Source organism: Cajanus cajan, chromosome 5, assembly GCF_000230855.2.
Source record: "Cajanus cajan strain Asha chromosome 5, NIPB_CcT2T_4, whole genome shotgun sequence".
In the NCBI taxonomy this organism is placed as follows: domain Eukaryota; kingdom Viridiplantae; phylum Streptophyta; class Magnoliopsida; order Fabales; family Fabaceae; genus Cajanus; species Cajanus cajan.
The window spans coordinates 1930454-1944547 of NC_138521.1; positions in this window are offsets into that span (position 1 = coordinate 1930454).

The window sequence follows — 14094 nt, forward strand, 5'->3', positions numbered from 1 at the left end:
GTGGACTAATTTCATATGTGACTTGTAATGCATACAAAGGTTGTGGTACGCCTATACTCAACTATACTAATCATGATGGTTGAATCAAATTTTTCTAGTGTAAGTGATGACATTCGAGAAATCAGAAGAAGGATTAGTATCCCATTTTAGTTGTTGATCTAGAGGGTGCATTGGGTGTGAAAACGATTAGGTTGATTCAGTAAGATCAAACCACTTAGAATGATTAAGTGTGTTAGGAGATTTTCCATAAGTGAATGTGCAGCGATGCATTAGTTGTGGTGTGTGCATGTAATGTAGTGTGAGTTGATTCTTGTTCATATGCACTGAATGAATACTTTGTAATATGATATGATTGTGGTGACTGTTTGAATTGCTTGGGTGTTTAGCTTTCAAACATGTTGGTGTTTTATTGATTGTTGTATGATATGAGCCATGAGTTATTGATTGTATGGTTTGCATGTTGGTGGGTAGTATAGATATTTCATTTCTATACTTGTATTCTTTTTGAAATCTAGTTTATTCTTATATGTTTTTCATATGGTTTGAATTGAGATGATCATGATCTTTATGGGAGCAAGGCAGTGTTAGCTGGAGTGGACTTTTGGAATTATTACCGGGCCATATTTTGTTGGTGATGTAGTTTTTGACTACTTTTGTTGGTTTGTATAAATGTTGTTTGACCGACAACTTAAGAATTATACCGTGTTTTATTGGATGATTGTACATATATTGTATATACTATTTTACTTGTAGAGTTGTTTTTAGTTATATTTATATTTATATACATGTTATAGTGTACATATCTAGATATTACTAATATATAGTCTTAAACATGTTAGTCATTACATTGCTTGTAGTAGATGATTTATAAGTGTAATAATTAGGGTGGGTCGTTACAATTATTTTCTCGAGTTGTTTATATAAGAAATAAATAAATATTCTTTTTTAATTATAATTATAAGAAATATAAATCTACTTTAACATGTATTAATCATTTTTTTTATTTTTTCATGCAAGTGGATGTATTCATTGATCTATAAACAATATAAGTAACATTTATAAGTAGAAAAAAATATTTTTTTAATTTGATATAATGTTATTAAATGAAATCACTATTTAAATCATTAAATTCAAAGGATATTTTTAATAATTTTTTTACGATATTATTGATGGAAATAAACTACCTTTTGTAACGTAGTAAGTATTTTAGATGGTCATGGGTGATTTAGTAGCCCAGAACGGGCCGTTCCCAAACTGGAATGAGCCGTTCTAAACTACTAAATAGGCCTATGAATCTTGGACTGGAACGGGCCGTTCCAAAATTATCATTGTGAGTTAAATTCAACTCTAGAACGGGCCATTTTGATTTTAGAACGGGTCGTTCTAGACGTGCCAGAACGGGCCGTTCTGGTTTCAGAATAGGCCTTTCTACATGTGAATTTTACACATGATGAAGGAGCCCAGAACGGGCCATTCCGGATTTGAAACGAGTCGTTCTGGCCACTTCAGACTTCTATAAATAGAGGTTGTGCAGTTGAGGAGAAGGAGAGATTTTTAGAGAGAAGTTTTAGAGAGAATGACTCTAGACTAGGAAGCTTGCTTTGGGTGGATTGAAGTTCCGGGTTAAGCTTCGGAAAGGAAATTCTACTTCTTCTCAGTTCTTGGCTATTTTGAGTCAATCTTCAGGTAAGGGAAGCTAGATTGTATGTTGTTTGGTTGCATGTGAGTTTAGGAACTCATATGAAGTTGTATAATTACATTGAGATGTATGATGAGTAGAAAGTGAAATGAAGAGATGCATGTTAAGTATAGTGTTGTAAACTAAATGAGTAGTTGTGCCAAATAGAAAATGCGTTGAATACATGGTATGTTGCTAAAGTTGCTATATTTATGTGTGGATTATTTATATGTTGTAAAATATGATGAAATGATAATGTTGTGAGTTGTGAGAAGCATGATGTGAAATGTGTAGACCTGTTGAGATTTATACAAAATTTATTAGTAGACCATGTTGTTAAGTTGTTAGAGAAAAGTTGTATGTTGCTATAAAGTTGTATGTTGTGCCATGTGTTGAAAATATATTATTTTATGATGATTGAGTTGTAAATTATCAGTTGAGCTAATAAGCTGTTGAGTTGATTGTGTTGTTTAAAGTTGAAATAAGATTTGTGTTGTTAAAATGTGTTGTTAAACAACGTTGATGAGTTGTTGTGCTGATATACCATGTTTTTTAAGTTGAAAGTTGATTGAGATGATGAGTTAAAAGTTGTGTGTTGTTTAAGTTGAAAGTTAATTGAGATGATGAGTTGAAAGTTGTGTGTTGTTTAAGTTGTTAAGCTGAGCTGTGCTGTTGAGTTGTAAGATGATTTAGTTGTGATGATAAGTTGTTGATCACTAGGACTAGAAGAGATGTTTTCAAAATTTCTCATCCCATTGTGCGGATTGAGATAGTTGTGGTGCTTTGAGAGCCCAATTTGTTGAAAACCCTTCTTGGGAAGTTGTCCCTTGGAGTGGACGTTGTGTTGTTCTCCTCTAGGACTTAGTTGGTCCCGTGTGTGGGCAAGGTCGAGGCACACGTGTACAAAGCGACCACGGTATAGGGGCAAGGTCGAGCTATACCGATTACAAAGCGACCACGGTATAGGGGCAAGGTCGAGTTATACCGATTACAAAGCGACCACGGTATAGGGGCAAGGTCGAGCTATACTGATTACAAAGCGACCACGGTATAGGGGCAAGGTCGAGCTATACCGATTACAAAGTGATCAATTTGAGTAAAGTACAAAGTCAGGAACTTAGTTCCTAACCGAGTACTATACTTCCTTGTTTAAGTAGCAAAGTCTGAGAAATCGTTATCGTGTTGTAGATTTCTATCCAAATTTGTTGTTTACCTAGCAAGCCCAAAAAGGTTATGTGTTGTCGGTTTGGTAGGACCTAGCCACTTAGACTACTCACCACATTGTAGGAGATCTCCGAGTTGAAATGTGTGACGACGCATAAGTTGTTGATGAGTTGATTTGTTGTTGATATGAGTTGTACATATGTTGTTATGCTGTTAAGCTGTGATTGTGTTGTATGTTGACCCTATTGAGGATGATGATAGTGTTGTTATGCTGTAAGTTGCTTAATTGTATACAAGTTGATGATGATACTAGTGTCGCTAGATTACCTGTGTTGTAAGTTGTTTTAAACATGTGTTGTTGAGAGGTGTGTAATACATGTGTTGGTTGTTGTTATGATGAATATGATGACTATTCCAATAGTTTGTACAGTAGTTGCGTTGAAGTGTTGATACAGCGTTGATATGTGGAATCAAGTTGAAATGATGTTAAGATGTATAATATATATGTTGTTTGTCTTATGTGTCGGATGCGAAGATGATTATATAGTTGTTGTATTGCATATTAAATTATTATGAGTTGTTTATTGTCTCTAGCTTACCCTTGCATGTTTTCATGTGGTTTGGACTGCGATGATCATACGTTGTACGGGAGCAGGGCAGGGATAGGCTGGGAAATAGCTGCTAGAGGCCACAGGAGGTGCCTGGAGATGGATATTTTTTTTGTAGGCTACCTTATAGTAGCATATTTTGTTATATATATAACTAGTTGTTGTTGGTTGCTTAATTAACAACTTGTGTTGTAAATATTTTATTATACTATTTTAGTATATATTCCAGTAATGTATAGTGTTATTTCGTAGTGTGACGACCACTGTGGTCGTTACACCTTTAACTATTATTATTGATTTAATTTTGATGGATTAAATATTTATTTTTTTATATAAAATATGAGATCAATTTTTTTTTATTTATCAAAATTATAATAATAATATCAAAGTTTGAATCTTGGTTTTTAATATGAAATAAATTATGTTAAAAAGAAAAATACTCATTTTCAGTACGTTCACAGTTTTAAGCAAGGATTAATCACAATTTTATCATAATTAAAAAAATATTATATTTAAATATGTATATTATATTTAAAATTAAGACGAGAGCATTTAATATATTAATAATAGAAATAAATTATTTTAATTGTTGTTCATGTGGAAAAAGTCTGACCTCCATTATTTTTTTCAAGTTTTTTGTTTTATCATGAGTATGTATATCTAATCAACTGTGTCATAGATTAATTTTAAGTACGGCATTAAAGTTACTATCGACACGAAAGATTCTCACACACATATTTTAAATAATTAAAAATATCTAACATAATATATTGCATAGTCGTTAATTAATTCCGCAGCCTTAATCATGGCATTTCTTTTTCCCTCTTAAAAGGCATGTCAAACTAAGCAAGAAGCATAGGCTTCATCTTCAACTTCAATAAATAAATAAACCTTCAAATTCGTGCATGATAATGATGTAACTTTGGGTGATTAAGGTGACCAAGCTTTTCAAACGTGATTACCAAAGAGTAATTACGGTTCATTTGACTTCAATGATAACCGTCCAATTTAAAAATCAACGAAACTCGTTACAAAAAAAAAACAGGTGACCTGTTCAACATATATCAATATGAAATGAACAATTAAATATTTATAAACTTCAACGACTATAGTTTTATTCAAAATAATTGAGAAACGTAAAGTATCCTAGAGAGCAATTGACTTCAGTTAATCACATATTATAGTGGTATTTTGAGCAATGCAATTAAGACGTACAAATATACAATAATATGATTACTTTATAATTTCATAAGGACTATGGTATTTTATAATTATTTTAGCAATAATTAAAAAAGTACTAATATCTTTCTTATCTTCGTCAATGATTTAATCTTTTTTAAAAAAAAAAAAAAAACATGTGAGAAAAAAAAATCTTATCGTAAGTTTTCTTTCATACTTCATATTGGCTTTTGGGCAAAGTAACACAAGTTTAGATATTTTATATATGGAATGGGAGTGCAACACCTCACGCCATCAAAATTTAGTCAATCTTGAAATTATATGATATACAAATAAAAGAAAATTTGTCTCTCGATATTGATTTTTGTAATATTAAAATAATAGTTAACTAACTAAAATCACATCTATATGTGTAAATTAATTTTTAATTATTAATTTTAAAATACTACATAGATCATCTTTTAAAAAAATGTCTGAAGTATATTTTAATTGAAAATTTTTCTTATTAGAAGTAAATGATTTGTCTCTTTCAAAGTGAAAAAAAAAATTTAAAAGTATAAAATGTAATTGTACCATCCAGATCCTCAATTTGCCGAGTTGACTGATCAATGGCTCTACGCATTGCTAACACTCGAGCCAAGAGGGCTGTGTACTCTCCGGATCTTCAATTTGCCGAGTTGACCGATCAATGGCTCTTTGTGTTGCTAACGCTCGAGCCAAGAGGGTTGTATACCCTCTAGATCTCCAATTTGCCGAGTTGACCGATCAATGGCTCTTCGCATCGCTGACGCTCAAGCCAAGAGGATTGTGTACCCTCCGGATCTCCAATTTTTCGAGTTGACCGATCAATGGCTCTACGCGTCGCTAACGCTCGAGCCAAGAGGGTTGTGTACCCTCTAGATCTTCAATTTGCCGAGTTGACTGATCAATGGCTCTACACATCGTTAACGCATAAGCCAGGAGGGTTGTGTACCCTCCTGGTCTCCAGTTGGCCGAGCAGGCCAAACAACACATACCTTCCTTGTCCCTATCCGACCGGCCAACCCAAACTTTAGGCTAGCCATCGGTATATTGACGAGCAAGTTCCGGTAAAACTAATCAAGGTTATGATTCTCGTGATTCTTGCGTAGGTTTGATTACGATTATAAATGCGTTTCATAAGCTCGTTACAAGGAGGGATTCACGTGCATTTAAGGAGATGAGGATCAAAGATTCGTATCACATATATGAGACCCATATAAATAAGAAGAAAGATGATTGGTGAAAGTCAGGTTTTTCTCATTCTTAAATGTTCTAGGTCAGGATGGCGACTAAGTTCTCTTAGAGTTTATATCACTAAGGATTTTTTGATTGCTATCCCCTTACTGAAACAATAATGATAATCATAATTATTATTTAAATTATTGAAATTATACCGTAATTAATTTTAAATTTTATAATACGCATTTGATTTTATCACAAAACTCTACTGTTTATTTTTTAATTAATAATGATTATTATTATACTTTTTTTTTCAAAGTGTATTTCCTAATTTTAGATAAGTCGATTAGATAAAAGATTACATACTTCATTAATTATACACAGATTTCCAATGGAATTTAAATATAATAAAAAATATATTTGCATTTATTTTAGAAAAATTATCCAAATTCTATATAATTTCATGTCAGATATAGGACATATTAGTTTTTTTTTTTAATATTACAGCTCAATCACAAATTTGTTTGTAATTTTCAAACACAAGTGGGATTGACTAAAGTCATTATTTAATATTGAATGGATTATCGCACAATCTATTTTAAATCCGTAAAAAAAAAAGTTAATTACTTATATGCTGTCAGTGTAAAATTTTTTATACTGGCAACCAATCATATCTTTTAATAGTATCTTGTCATTTTCTTATTTAATTAAATAAAAATAAAATAAAATAATTTAAAAGATATGATTGGTTGTTGGTGTAAAAAATTTTACACTAGTAGTGTATGGCTGATTAACTCAAAAATTAAATAGATTTTTTTCTTGGTTAGAATTTTTTTTAAATGGATTACGGACAAACTATATAATTTTCTTTCTTCTTTTTGTGCATTTCATGGTCAATCCGTCCTAAATTCATCTAAAATATTCGAACGAATTCAAAACATATTATAGGAGTAGAGAATACTATTTTTCTCTAAAATAAATTGTTTTATTTTTTTTTATTTAAAAATATTGATTATATTTTAAATTTTATAATTTTTTTATAAAATGTATTTTTAATTATAACTCCTTTTTATTTTATTTATATTTTATTTTATTATTGTTGTATAATAATAAACTGAAAGATAAACTATGTATTTGATCCTTCAAAATGTCTCAATTTAGTTTTAATTCCTACATAAATCAATGTATCTTTACTTTGTGTATTTTAATAAAATCAAACTTTAATGAGAGATTAAAACTATATCACTTTTAATAAATGTAGAGATTAAAAATATATTAATTACTCATAATTTATTGCATAATTGATGTAGTAATTTTCACAAATTTAAATGCGTAAAACTTTCTATTCCTCTTCTTAATCATGATTTATTTCTCTTTATATTTCATGCCGATTACAACATTACTTGTGGAATCAAACTCTATCATTACCATTAAAGAAAATCTTAATGAATAATGTTACATTTATAATAAAAATTGTACAATAATTTATACAATATTATTTTTGTGTTTATTTCTTTCATTAATAAATATATCTCTTTATAATAAATGAAATGATGGAGAAAAATAAGTAAAAAAAGATGTTATATAAATTTTGTTGTATATGGATGATTACTTAACCTTAATTAAGGATCACATGCATCAAAACAATCCCATTATAACCCAACTACCAAAATATCCCATAAACACATAAAGAAACGTTAGGAATCTTACCTTAAGCAACTTCGTGTATTTTTGAGGTCGTTTACGTCCTAAACCATTGTCTTTAACAATATTCAATTTAGGCATCTAAGCTAGTGTATTGATTGGGGGAAGGGAAAGAAAAAAAGAAGAAAGAATGTATTCACGTGTATCTTATAGAGAAACAGAAGTGGGGGACCATGTTAGGGATTATGTGTCTCTTAGAAATTTTATGTTCACGTACAGTTCATTAATCACACATTAATAGTCAATTAATGTTTCATTCAACTAATTAATTAATGAATAAAATTTAACGATCATGATACAAATTGTGTCTCTTAAAAACTTTATGTTCACTGTTCATTAATCACATATTAATTGTCAAAGTTTCATTCAACTAATTAATGAATAGGATTTAGCGATATGACTTAAAATTATGTTTTTTTTAAAATTAAAGGACTAAAATCATAAAATATAAAATTGAGAAAACAAAAATGTGGATCAAAGATTATAAATTAACAAACTATAATTTAGTTTTTTTAATTTAATTTTCATACTTCAATAAATTAGTCTTTACCTCTCATTTCGAAATACTTTGAACACCTAACAAAAAAAATTGAAATCAAGAAAATTAGAAAAATATAATTTGTTTAAATTAAAGCACATCACTTCAATGCAACAAGCATCTTAGTTTCTGCATAATATAAGATAAATATTTATTTTCTTATAATTAGTTTTTATAATAAATAAATATCTTTAAATATATAAATTATATTTTATTTGTAGTAAATAATTTAAACTGTGATATGAGATTATTTTTAAAGGTGACGAAAGAATAAAGAAAATCAACTATACCAATAAAAACTTAGTTTGAGATAATTAATAGATAAATGTTTTGGCTAATTACAAGAGTAGTGTGTGAAGTGGACATCCAAAAGGAAAGAGAGAGAAAGAAATTGAGAATGTTTAGTGGAAAGGATGTGGAGAATACTAAGAAATTTATAATTTGATGTATGTAAAAATTTAAAAATCAAATATAAATAGAAAATAATTGTTGTGTTCAAGGTAAGACTATTAATCTTGACAGAACTCTTAACTGTTTGATTATTAACCTTTGATATGACTGAATTATCTTAGATAGGAGGGTGGGTGACTGGGTGGGTATTTGCAAAAGGTATTTTGAGACCTAAGTTAATATAAATTTAAACATATTGACATATCATGATTATGATTATATAATAAAAGCTAACCTTATACAGTGACATTGGCTGTATTTATAAGGTCTGAGATGAGTTAGATTTTTGACACGAGGTCTATAAGAGTACTATATATTACCCTATTTTGATATAGCAACAAGCAACTTGGATCTATATTATTGAAGTATCCTTTACTATTCATAGAAGTAGGAATCTTGCACTTGGGTGTAGTATCTGACCTCGATCATCACTGGATGAACTCAACCAAATCAATTGGAAAGTTGAAGTATGGACAAAATTTTAAGTTTTAATATTGTTAATATTATTGTAATTTTTATTATAAAAAATTTTTGTTTTGAAATTTAATTTTTATATGTAGAATAAAAAACTTAAATGAAATATGATATTTAATACATGAGACTTAATAAAGAAAAAATAACTTATAAAAATATTTTTCATTATATAAGAATGAGAAAATATATTTGAATATATTCATTACTTAAAAATATTTTCAATTAATTGAAATTCACTGTTTGTTGGTATTATAACTTTTTTTGTTTCCTTTTAGAGAGCTACTATATTTTACTTTTTACATTTTTAAATTCTATTTGCAGTGCAGTTAAAATTTAGATTTCAATAAATAATATATGTATTTTTTTTTTGGCTTTTGTAGTTAAGGATAAATTATTCTATATAATAAGATTATTGATTTTTATATTAACTTGGTTAAAATACATTTTGATTTTTATAATTTTACTTATTTTACTTTTTAATATGTATAATTTAAAATAAATATTTTTAGTTCTTATACTTAATTTTTTTTATAATACCTTTTAATCTTTGTCCTTAATTTATGTGGTACAAGATTAAATTTAGGAGGATAAGTCCATCAAATATAAATTCATTTCATATGAATCCCAACCTAAAGATAACTTTATCACATTAATAAAAATGCAATGATGTGACATAAAAATTAAATGTAGAGACTAAAAGATATTAAAAATATAACTATAGGGATCGAATGAATATATATATATATATATATATATATATATATATATATATATATATATATTAGTCTCTGCATTTAATATGTATGTAACATCATTGCATTTTTATTAATGTGATAAAGTCATCTTCATGTTGGGATTCAGATGAAAGAATTTATATTTGATGAAAATGCAATGATGTTACATACATATTAAATGCAGAGACTAATATATATATATATATATATATATATATATATATATATATATATATATATATATATAAAAGGAGAGTTCATATCGTTCAATAATTTTATATTGAATGTGAATTTTGTTGATTCAGACATGGAATTGTAACTACATATCACCTTGTGTATTTATATCAAATTTTGTTAAAATTGAACAATAATTTGAAAGTAATCAAAGTGTTCACATTTTAATATATATTTAAAATGAATATAATACGTCAATTTTGTTATATAAGAATAAGATATCAAATTATTTTGGATTGATATAAATTTTATTATATGATCTAGGAGTAAAACTTTCAATCTAATAATAAACTTTAAAAATTTTAAATTTAATATAAAATTATTCAATGGTATAATAGTTAATAAAAATTACATCAGTATTGTTTGAACCTTCCTCTCTTTATACACACACACACACACATATATATATATATATATATATATATATATATATATATATTAAACTATAAGATTAAAAAATAAAATAAGTATAATTTTAAAGATAAAAAAAATAATTTTAACCCATTGACTATATTCAAATCATACTAAAAAAATTTTCTAACTGGATGATCTTATCTATAAAATATACTTTCGGACTCTTATCCACAAATGCAAATAATCAAAATGCATATATGACAAATAGTCAGGCACTTTGTTTGAGTGGAATTATTTTTTGGGGTTACAGAGTTATCTAATATTAAATATAATAATTTACATTACACAATTATATGTCTAGTGGACAAAGATTTTAAGTTAAACTTTTAATTTATTTGATTAATTTAAAGTTTATTAAACTAAATCAGTAATGTTATTTATAATATTGACCATGAATACAAATTAATATTTAATTATCAATTTTGAAATATTGCATAAATCAGGTTTATATATAATAAAAAAAACTAGTGTTAATGAAATATTTGATATTGTTGAGGACAAGCAATACATTATGTCACTATCCAATATAATACTAATAAAAAAGAATGTGCTAGAAAAAATAAATATGTAACTCATCATTCATTCATTCATATATATATATATATATATATATATATATATATATAGTGTTTGTAAATTAATTTTTTTCAAAAAGTACGTTATATCGAAGTTGAGCCAAGGATATGAACCTTTTTTCAAATTTGAAAATGTTAGAGGTAAAACTGATATAAGTGTCAGTTAAGTTGTTTTATATATATATAGAGTAGTTTTTCTATTGTAACATGTTCAGATTTATTTTAGCAATAACAAAAGAAGTTTTTCCTCTCTGTTCTCTCAGTTCTCTCAAACGGAGATTCACACATTCACATGGTATCAGTTACGCCACGATCCTAGGTCTCTCTTATGGCTTCCGTAGAAACTCCGTTGCACCCTCATGTCTTCTCCAATGCGATCTCATCCAAACTAACGGATGATAATTTCCTCACCTGGATGCAACATGCAGAAGCGACGATCAAGGGTTTCCGCTTACAAAGACATATCGATGGAGCCACATCAATCCCTGCAAAATTCTTGACTACGGATGATGAACGGAAGGGTTCGGTAAATGCTGCATTCGAAAATTATGAGCAACAAGACAACCTATTGAAATCTTGGTTGCTTGAATCTATGGATTAACAATTTAAGATCCGCATGGTTGGGTGCGTATGGTCGCATCAAATCTGGCATGCCTTGAAAGTGTATTTCGCTTCTCAAACGCGAGCGCGTGTCAAGCAATTAAAGATTCAACTTCGCAACATCAAGAAAACTGGATCGATCGCTGAGTACCTTGTCCAGGTGAAACAAATCGTTGAAACCCTAGCTGCAATCGGATCGCCGTTATCAGTTGAAGATCACATAGACGCAATCTTTGATGGTCTTGACGAAGACTATGATGGATTCATCACTTCGTGTATCACACGGACTGAAGCATACACTGTTGCAGAAATTGAAGCTCTTCTGATGCATCAAGAAGAACGTCTTGAGAGGCATAAGAAACGTGAGTCGCTCACTCCTCAGGCAAATATTGCTCAGTCTCAACCCAAGAAAGGTAATCTTGTGACCAATCGCGGGCGTGGACGTGGTCAGAATCGTGGAAGAGGCAGGTCTGGCCGCTCGAATCAACATAGCTTTGGTGGAGGTCGATGGCAACGAATTCAATGTCAACTGTGTGGCAAATTGGGACATTCTGCCTATCATTGCTGTCTCGTTTTGATGAAAATCTCCCAGACCCCAAGACCACTCAGCATAACACATCTGATGCTGTTGTACAAGAACCTCTCCATCAAGCTATGACAGCAACCTCTGCAACTCAATCTTCTCTGGATGAAACTTGGTACCCGGATACAGGTGCATCAAATCATTTTACTAATGACTTCTCAAATCTAATGATCAAAACTCCTTTTGTAGGAACAGAAAAGGTAGTGGTTGGTAATGGTAATTGCCTACCTATCCACAATATTGGCACTTCTACACTCAAAAATCCTTCCAACAATATTGCTTTTACTCTTAATAAGTTGTTACATGTACCAGATATAACTAAAAATCTATTAAGTGTTGCTCAATTTGCCAAAGAAAACTCATGTTTCTTTGAATTTCATTCCACTGATTGCTTTGTTAAATCTTAGGGCTTTCGGAAGATTCTGCTACAAGGGAAACTTAAAGATGGTCTATATGCTTTTGAGAATCTGCAAATTGTTCATCCTAATAATGGTTTTCCTATTTCAGCTTTATATTCTTCTACCACATGTAATAGTTTACCCATATGGTACTCTAGGCTAGGCCATTGTGCAAACAAAATTGTCAAGCATGTCTTAAAACAATGTAATATCTCTGTACCACTTCATGACAATGCTACAGTGTGTGGTTCTTGTTGCTTAGGCAAAATGCATAAATCTTCATTTCCTATTTCTGAAACTGTCTATACTGAGCCATTGCAATTAGTCTATTCTGATATTTGGGGACCATCACCCATACCTTCAAAAGAAGGATATAGATATTATATTGTGTTTCTTGATGCATATTCGAAATTATCTTGGGCTTACTTCTTAAAATACAGGTCTCAAGCACTAAACTCTTTTCTTGAATTTAAAAAGATGGCAGAGTTACAATTTCAAAAGAAATTGAAAATTCTCCAAACTGATGCTGCAAAAGAATATCAAAGTTTCAGTTCTGTCCTCAAAGAGAGTGGCATAATTCACAGATTCAGTTGTCCTCACACGCATGAGCAGAATGGTTCTCCTAAGAGGAAGCATCGTCACATTACTGAAACCGGTCTCACCTTACTAGCTAAATCTGGTTTGTCATTTGAGTATTGGTACCATGTGTTCGCCTGTGCTATCTTTGTTATAAATCGCATTCCTACACCTGTTTTGAAATTAAAATCTCCTTTTGAAATTCTATTTCATAAGAAACCAGATTACAGCATATTTAGATGTTTTGGCTGTAGGTGTTACCCATATCTTCGACCTTATAATCAATATAAAATGGATTACAGGTCCAAACCTTGTATATTTTTAGGCTATAGTTGTAATCATAAGGGTTATAAATGCCCTGATGCAATAGGAAGAATTTATATTGTTAAGCATGTTGTATTTGATGAGTTTGATTTTCCTATGCTTAGTAACAGGCACGAAAATCTGAGTTCTCTTCCTACTACTAGTAACGCTCATCCTCCTGTTATACCTGTTGTTTCTACTTGTAGAGCACCTCAAATTGAGGATACTCCTCCACCTACGGGTCCTTTAACCAATGTCCCTGCAATTCTGCCTTCTCATACTGATGAACCTATTTTAACTGATAATATTGTTAACCCCTCTGTTGAGACTGTTTTTGATACAGGTCCTAGCAGTGGAGCTACACCCTTAGTCATCAATAATCATCCTATGGTCACAAGAGGCAAGGTTGGAACTTTTAAACCAAAGGCCATGGTGACTGAAATGGAACCAACTACAGTTAGAGAAGCTTTTCAATCTCCTCAGTGGGTTCAAGCTATGCATGAGGAACTCAATGCCTTAGTCAAAAACCAAACGTGGGATCTTGTTCCTTTACCTCCGCATAGAAAACCAGTGGGCTCCAAGTGGATTTTTAGGCTCAAACACAATCCTGATGGCAGTATTTCTAAATATAAAGCTCGGTTAGTGGTAAGAGGATATACCCAACAACATGGTTTGGATTATC